Source organism: Pelodiscus sinensis, chromosome 5 (genome assembly GCF_049634645.1).
Source record: "Pelodiscus sinensis isolate JC-2024 chromosome 5, ASM4963464v1, whole genome shotgun sequence".
Lineage (NCBI taxonomy): Eukaryota > Metazoa > Chordata > Testudines > Trionychidae > Pelodiscus > Pelodiscus sinensis.
Window position 1 is genome coordinate 9,910,590 of NC_134715.1, and position 8,330 is coordinate 9,918,919.

General features: G+C 43.5%; 1 long non-coding RNA gene across 7 annotated transcripts in view; it reads right to left on the reverse strand.

The window, feature by feature from the left end:
• Positions 1 to 7,841, reverse strand: part of LOC142829526 (uncharacterized) — a 129,042-nt gene extending 121,201 nt beyond the window's left edge. For 6 of the 7 annotated variants that reach the window (XR_012903979.1, XR_012903977.1, XR_012903975.1 and 3 more), the window contains exons 1-2: positions 7,613 to 7,841; positions 6,975 to 7,163 (exon numbers count right to left, since the gene is read on the reverse strand). This is a non-coding gene — a long non-coding RNA (uncharacterized LOC142829526). Of the gene's footprint in view, positions 1 to 2,808; positions 2,927 to 6,974; positions 7,164 to 7,612 lie in introns of those variants that run through there. The other variant, XR_012903980.1, reaches the window with a different exon arrangement.
• Between the last annotated feature and the right edge of the window lie 489 nt (positions 7,842 to 8,330).

Sequence of the window (8,330 nt, forward strand, 5' to 3'; positions counted from 1 at the left end):
AGGGCAGTAATCCTCAAACGTTGTATCTAAACATTGATTGGGTGGTGAACGTCTTGGACAATGCAGGGAACGTAGAACCCTTCATCTTTTCTAGTACTGCCAGCCCAAAGCATTAAAAAAGATCATGAATCCGGCATGTCAAAAATCATTCAATAAAAAAAAAAAAAAAAAAACCTCCCCTCATCTTAAACCAAAATATTGATTGTTTTTATTTATTTGCTTCTGGTTTTGAGGTTTTAGGGCGCACTTAGGTCATGTTTTTAAACTTTTCTCTGAAATCATGAGCTTTCACTTCAAAACAAGTGAGCCCGTCACAAAAACACATGCCTCCAGGAGACCCTAGTCTTTAAAAAAAAAACAAAAAAAAAACCACACAGCAGGAGACTAGCAATAAAATCATGAAAATTGACAACACAAAGTCTCCAATATTTCCGATATGTTCTTATATATTTTGAACAGTTGTAGCTAGTGTATGCATTCATTCCCTTGTAAAGATTTATGGCAGGAGTGGACAGCATGCAGCTCTTTGCCTAAAGAAATGCAGCTCTTGCTAGTTCTGAGCCGCACGCCTGGACTGCTCACGGCCAGCTACTCTGCGTACGGGCCCCAGCGCCTGGAGGGAGACGCGTGAGGCGGTGGCGGCGGCTCCGGGACCCAAGCATTGGGTTAGAGTGGCAGGGCTAGGAATGCCTGGCTCTGGGGAAGGAGTGGGGCATTGGTTTAGAGCGAGGGGCTGGGAGTGCCTGCAGGGCTGGTCCTAACCAACTGGCAGCCCCAGGCAACCACCAAGCTCGCCCATAGGGTTGCCAGATGGTTTCAAAAAAATACCGGACAAAAATTTGCCAAAACAAAAAAAAAAACCAACAACAACAACAAAACCACACACACGCTGGGAGAAATTTTTTGAGGAAAAAAATGGGGGGGGGGGGGGAAGAGGTTGGGGAGTAGCCAGGGAAACCTAGGGGGAGGATTCAGAAGGTCAGGCCAAAAGACCGGCTCTGTCGGCAGCCCCTTGAAAATGGCGGCCCTGAGCGACCATCCGGCTCACCTGCCCCTAAGACCGGCTCTGGGGGAAGAGTGGGGCATTGGGTTAGAGCAGGGAAGTTGAGAGTGCCTGGCTCTGGGGAAAAGGAAGGGTAGAGTGGGGGGGCTGGGAATGCCTGGCTCAGGGGGAGTGGGGAGGGGGATTGGGTTAGAACAGGGGGAGGGGCACTGAAGCACCTTAAACTCAAAGTCTTCATGGATGCAGAATAAGGCAGCCAACACACATGTCATATTTAAATTCCAGGGCAAAAAAAAAAAAAAAAAAGAATCAGCATGTACCTGGTTTACACTGTGTTTCTTTAAAGAAAATTCAAAGGCTATTGTTTGCCAGGATGAAGCAAATATTCTGAGATAGGAGTCTCTCCCTTATTGTTTTTGAACCATATTTGCAGTCTGGGACAGACCTGAATTTTTAGAACTATAAAAAAGCCATAATCTTCATAAGTAAAAATAAATAAATAAGGAAACCATACCAGAGATCAACAAGCTGGAGTGAAACAGGCACTTCAGTTGTGCTAATTTACTTCTCAGTTCAGTTTCATTTTTAAAAAAACCTCACAGGACACAAGAGGGAAGTAGTGATAAATTTAAAATACATGACGGGGATGCTTTTTTTTTTTTTTTTTTTTTTTTTTTAAGTGAGAGAATATGACTGTATTTTTAAAGATTTGGTTTTTTTTTAATTTGATGTTTATTCCTTGTCAAGTTCTCTGAAGATCTATGGACTGGCCGTGAATTTTTTAAGCGACTAGAGACTTTTTTATTGGTTTTTGTACAAAATGTCCTATAATGTTATTTTTATCACTACATTTTGTGAACTATATCTATATATAGATAAATAAAAATAAATATATAATATGTGGCTTTTCGCACTCTATCCACCACTATTTTGGCTCTTCGTTGGCCACCTCTGATTTATGCCATAGTAGTCAGACGTGCTGAGTGTTCACAGCTTCTGAAGAAGTTAATGGGAAAACTGGAACCAAGCACTTTGGGGGGGGAGAGGGGGGGAAAATCCCTTATTGCATAACTAGGTGAAATGTTTCATCCTCTACCAAATATCAGTACTGTACAGTAGATGAATCCTGAGGTTCTTACCAGTCCTGGTCATCAACAGGAACTTTGCCCAAAGAATGCAGGATTAGACCCTAAAACACCAAGTTGTATTTCCAGATCAGCTTAGTTAACTGATGCACACCCGTGTGGATACATATTTCTATTCAAACCCGGCTCATGCTGATTTAGCTAACTTGATTCTTTTCTGATTTAAGGTCAATTGACATAAGCCCGGGTTAGATTAATTTAACTGTGGCCGCACAAGACAGTGTACTAGTTTACCTACAGCCAATTCTAAAACCAGATTGTAGATATAAACCATTGCAAACTGTGTGTGAAGATAAATCCTTGCTAAGAGGCAGAGCTGATGGTGAAATCCGCCTTCAACCACTTCAGGCCCCTTTTCTGGTCTTATTACTCGAATACGGAGCAGAGATTTATTACACGATGCTGATCGAATGCATCTACACTTAAAGACCCAATCATGTAAGAAGATATTAAAAATGATATTTTTAGAGGAATAAAAGCTTTACATTCATTTCTGTAGCTATCAGGGAAGCTTTCAATACATGCAGCACTTTGTTGGCTATTTTTTTAAAAAAAATCCAAGTCTACTCAAAGAAAGAAATTGGATAGAGAAAATCTTCATAAAATTGGGAGCTAGATTAAAGATTTGCAGGTTACTTAGGTAGCTTCCCCAACTGAAAATATATTGTTAGAAATAGCTAAGGCACAAATATTGAATAGTACACTCACCAAACAGAGACGGAATGTTATTTTCCATGTGCGCCAACAAGATGAAGAAGCAAGCAAGCTATTGTCTACACTGGAAGAAAGAAGGATCAAGTGGAATCCCATTATTATAACCTTTTTCCTGGTTAATAGAACCTGATGCTACAAATAGCCCCACTGGAAAAAAAAATGAACTGCTTGTGCGGTAAGGTACTACTCATCATGAATACAGATATCGCAATCTAGGCCACAATGTACACTAAATTATCCTGCAAACCAGAGTAGAATTTGAGCACCTCATTCTGCCAGATAATGTATTGCTCCTAATCACAGCCCACCAGGAGGTAGAGAATTGAATTGTTACCCCAATTTCACAGATGGGGCAAAAATATTAACTGGTCATAGACTAAGGCAGAGGCAGGACAGAAAACTGACCCTGGGTCTTCCAAAGCCAAAGCTAGTACCCATTGCCCCATCAGTTTCTTTCCTTAGCACCCTCCACATATTAGCAAAGACATTTTTAATTGTAATTATTTACAGTGTTCAAATAGCATCTACAACCTCCAGCCAAGATCATTGTGCAAGGTGCTATACAACATGGTGAGACACACACCAAGAACTAACAGATGTAACAAAGGGTGGGAGACAGGAAGACGTACTAGCCCTATTTTATAGATGGGGAACTGAGGCATGGAGAGGCAAAGTGACTTGCCCAAGGACACACGGAGTGTCAGTGGCAGAGTCACTTTTCAGCACAAGCACTGAAAAGGTACGTGTCACTTTTGCCTGAATCATTTTTGTTGGGCAGATGCATCTTATACAGCTTAAAGAATGAGTTCAGGTCTTTTCTTTCACTTCTAATTCACTGTCAGTGTTCAAAGGCAGTTCTTATTACACAAACATTTGGAAGTCAGAAAGCTCAAAGAGCAGGGTGTAGTCCAGACAAAAGACAACATGCAAAAAGCTTAGAAGTCATTCCATGTGCAGATTTCCTCCCATACCACCACGTCCCCCACTTGCAGAGCAGAGGAGACCAGGTTGTTCTGTGCCTCTATAGAAGACAGATGGTAGTTTTTGGTTGCATGCATCGGGAGAGCCCCACTGAATATACCCATCTCAAACAGCCATCTCTGCATATGCACAAGACATGAGTTAGAACACTCAGAAGATATGCTATTGTGGGAGTCATTATTACATCAGTCTTTTCCCCACTGTATTTAGTTATTCAGTCATTGTTGGCTGATGCAATTGTTAAGGTCATTGCTTCACATTTTCCAGGCTTTGTTTTGACTTGGGCTTTTTGGAGGGTTTTGCAGGGAGAAGGGGACATCTTGGCTGTATAGAAACATTTCCATCCAATAGGAGGCTGCAGATCACGGTGTCAGAGCTAGGAAGGACTTGGAAAGGGAGCACGAGTTTCAGGAAGGAAGATTCTGCTTATTAGTTGGATATTAACTGCCCAATCCAGCCTGTATGCATGCGAAGAGGTTGGAGGAAGAGGGAACCAACCTCACAATGGGTCGAGTCCTCCTGCGAATTCAGGACAGTTGCCTCACGCCTGCCTGAGGGGAAGGCTGATAGGACTGAAAAGGAACAGTCTATGTGCTTTCCTCTAAAAAGGGCAGGGAAGATATTTCAGTGAAAACAGATCAGCATACAGGCTTGGGGACGAGCCAGGGCTAGTGTGTGTGTGTGTGTGTGTGTGAAAACTTTAGGTGACACCACGAGGAGAAGTGAAATGACTTTCTAGCTCGGGCTCAGGAGATGTTCATACAGGCTGACGAGTTAACGATACTCCGAAAAAAGAAGCAGAGGCCTTCCTGGAGCATGCTGTCTATGACACTAGGTATTCCTCTACCATGCTGTCACTGCCCAAGGGCTATGTCTACACTCGTGGCTTCTTGCACCAGAAATATGCAAATGAGGCTAAGCGTGGAATATCGCCAAGCCTCATTTGCATAGCTAATGAGTCGCCATTTTTGCAGAAGAGGCTCTTGTGCCAGAAGGAGCTGTCTACACTGCCCCTTCTTGCGCAAGAAAAACCCTCTTGCACAATGCTGTTATGCCAATTATTTTCAGGAAGAATGGCATTGCGCAAGAGGGTTTTTCTTGCGCAAGAAGGGGCAGTGTAGAAAGCTCCTTCTGGCGCAAGAGCCTCTTCTGCAAAAATGGTGGCTCATTATCCATGCAAATAAGGCTCAGCAATATTCCACACTTAGCCTCATTTGCATATTTCTGGTGCAAGAAGCCATGAGTGTAGACATAGCCAAGGTGTGGTAGTGTAACGCCGACAAGGGGAATTGAACCCATGACCTCTAGAACTTAGTACATGAGCTTCTACCCACAGGAGCTGGAAGCCAGCTGTCTGATAGCTAAGGCTGTAGAGCACACTCATTCTTCTCTCTGTAAATGGTCTCAGTGCCACGAAGTGAGACAGTGCACCACACCCAGAAAGTGTGTGGGTTCCACTAGAGCAGGAGAAGAGAGTATGCCATATTCTCTTCAAGTCCAAATGCATTCACACAATTCAGCACAGGACTCTGCCTTGGATTGGAGTTTGAGAGTGTAAAAATCACTAGGAGCCAGATTCTGCCACTGCAGTCAATTGATTTACTGGTGAGAAGAATTTGGACAAAAATAACGAAATGCAACACACGAGACTAAAACAGTGTAATTATGTCTCTTTGTGAAAGTGCTGTTTGTTTTCAGGCCAAAACATCTTTCCAACACCACTCAGTGTGAATCTCCCATCCCCTTTTCTTAGCAGTTTGGCAATCGCTTTATTATTTGAGAAACAACTTTCATATGGTATTAGTTATGACTTGTTTTTCACTAAAGCCCTTTGGGAGGAATTCCATACTCTCCCATCCACACATGCGTAGTTCGAAAAATGGCACAAACTGTTTTCTTTGAAGCCAGGAAAGGCCAAATTTGTGAACTGCCAGTTGTCCTGCCAAAAGCATGCAGTGCCAGATCTGTATCTCCCAAGCTTTTCTGATGGCAGAGCCCAAAAGCAAGTGTTTCTAGCCCAACTCTAAAGCTATTCATCTGTTACCAGCTATACAATGCAGATCTGGAGACAAGCTGCTAAGTGTAAATTACTATTGACCTTATCTAGAACAACAGTGGCTTACAACTCAGGGTACTGTACACCGGCAGCTACAAAGGAGCTCTTTGGTTATATAATTACAGTATCTTCCTACTAAACTAAAGGTCTAAATGCAAACTTGAGCACTTAGTGAATCCATGCAGAGAGAGCAAAGAGTCCAGAAGAGCTAGGACTCAAATTATTGAATGTCTCCCATCTATTTTTCCCCTTTGGCAGTATGATTTTAATATATTCATAATGCAAGTCAAATTTTGAGAACAGGTTATAAATATAGCACCTGATCTTGAAATCCTTATTCACACAAAGCTGATGTGCTATTGGAACTGGAGGCTGTCCAGTTGCCTAGAAGCTAGTGGGAGTTGTGGGTGAGTAATGCCAACAGGTTAAAAACCATTCGCTGCAATTTAGCTACTTCAGAATCTCACATGTGGTATCGTCTCACTCTGGATCTGTAAGTTCACACACTCCAAGGCTATGTCTACACTGGCGTGATCTTGCACCAGAGCTATGCAAATGAGGCTAAGCATGGCATATTGCTGAGCCTCATTTGCATAGCTAATGAGCCACCATTTTGCAGACGAGGCTCTTGCGCAAGAAGGAGCTATCTACACTGCCCCTTCTTGCACAAGAAAAACCCTCTTGTGCAATGCTGTTACACTGATTATTTTCAGGAATAACAGCATTGTGCAGGAGGGTTTTTCTTGCGCAAGAAGGGGCAGTGTAGATAGCTCCTTCTTGCGCAAGAGCCTCTTCTGCAAATGGCTCATTTGCATAGCTCTGGTGCAAGATCGCACCAGTGTAGACCTAGCCCAAGTGCCCAGGCTCTGCAACTAGAACTGACTCTCCCAGGCTATCATTTAACACAATCTATCCCAAATTCAAACCATATGGATTTGTAGTCTAATCCTTCAGAGGCACAAGCCAAAAGCTACACAGTTGGCTTTGCACAGGTTCCTAAATCACATTACTCTTCATGTGGGTAGCATGAGAAATATACAAATCTAGATAGATGAATAAACACACTGGTACTCACTTCCCTGCAGCAGTTTCTTCTCCACTCTGAAGCATCATTTAGGATTAGCAAAAAGTCCTCTGGGGAGTCCAGGTTCCCTTTCATGCTGATAGCTTCTCTTCAGAATCATGCAGCCTCTAATCCTCATGGTCTGTGTCCTTCTATGCTCCTGCCCCAACTTCCTTTGCTTCCGGTCTCTTCTCAGAATAGCTGGTGGAAAGACCATCAGAGTGAATGGGGTGGGGAAGAGATACTATTTTCTAGATGTTCCAGCTAGTTAGCAACATTTTTTCTTATCCGTTAATTCTTTAGGCCTAACCCTAATTGCTTGGCCTCCATCTGGTGGAATTTCAGTCTACCCAAGGTAAAAGGACAACAGAGAAAGCAGCAAGTCCCACACTTACAATAGAGCCAGCAATGTGATGCAGATACATACAAAGATCAGACTCCCAAACAGAACTGAGGAACAGTTCATGGATTCCCCATGTCACTGGGAGGGGTAATTAATCCATTCAAGGAAAAGATCTCCAGAGAGAAAAAAAGAAGACAGTAGAAGGGTCTGATCAAAACAGACTGCAGGTTGGTGGGACAGTGAGGGGTGTATGAGGACTTCTAGCCTAGCAGCCTCATTCTGTTCTCATCAGGACTCACATACTCACCTTGCTTTCCTCAGGAATTGAAGATAGAGAAATTAACTAAAGAAGGGAAGGGGTAGTCTTTAGCAGGGTACACCTAGCTCTCCACCATGGCACTGAGGGGGGAACAGACAACCACAGGGCAGTCCTTGCTTGGCACAGCAGCACAAAGAGGTTCCCTTTTCCCAGGCTAGTCTTGCCTCTCAGCTTCTCCTGACTATATGCTACTCCCTTCAAAGACACTCCAACCCTTTCCAGCTGCCTCAGCTGCAGATGAGCTCCAGCTGCAGATCCTTCTGACCAGGCCTGGAAGCTAATGCAGTCTTTACAAAATGCGGAGTTTAACCCTTCCCCTGTCCCATTGGCCAATATACACATTCCACTCCCATCAGCCTATTAGCCCCATACAATGTTCTTCTCTTTTCCTCCTTAGACTTCAAGATCAGGAGCAGGTTTATAATTTCCATGTGCTGCTACTAGGAGTGTCAATAGTGGCTAGCTGCCTGGATCAGACATAATGATATAATGACTAAAGGGACTGCTGCACCTGGGTTTTGTTGTAGGTTCAGTATTGACCACATCTAGCCAGGCCCAGGCCTGCAACCACTGCCCTCTGCCATATGGGCACAAAAATCTGCCAAAATCAATGGGTAGGGTATGAACGTGCAGTAATGAGCCATGATGCTCCTCTTACTCCCCATGTTCTTCAGACATATTATGGCCCTGGGAACGCACGTAGTCC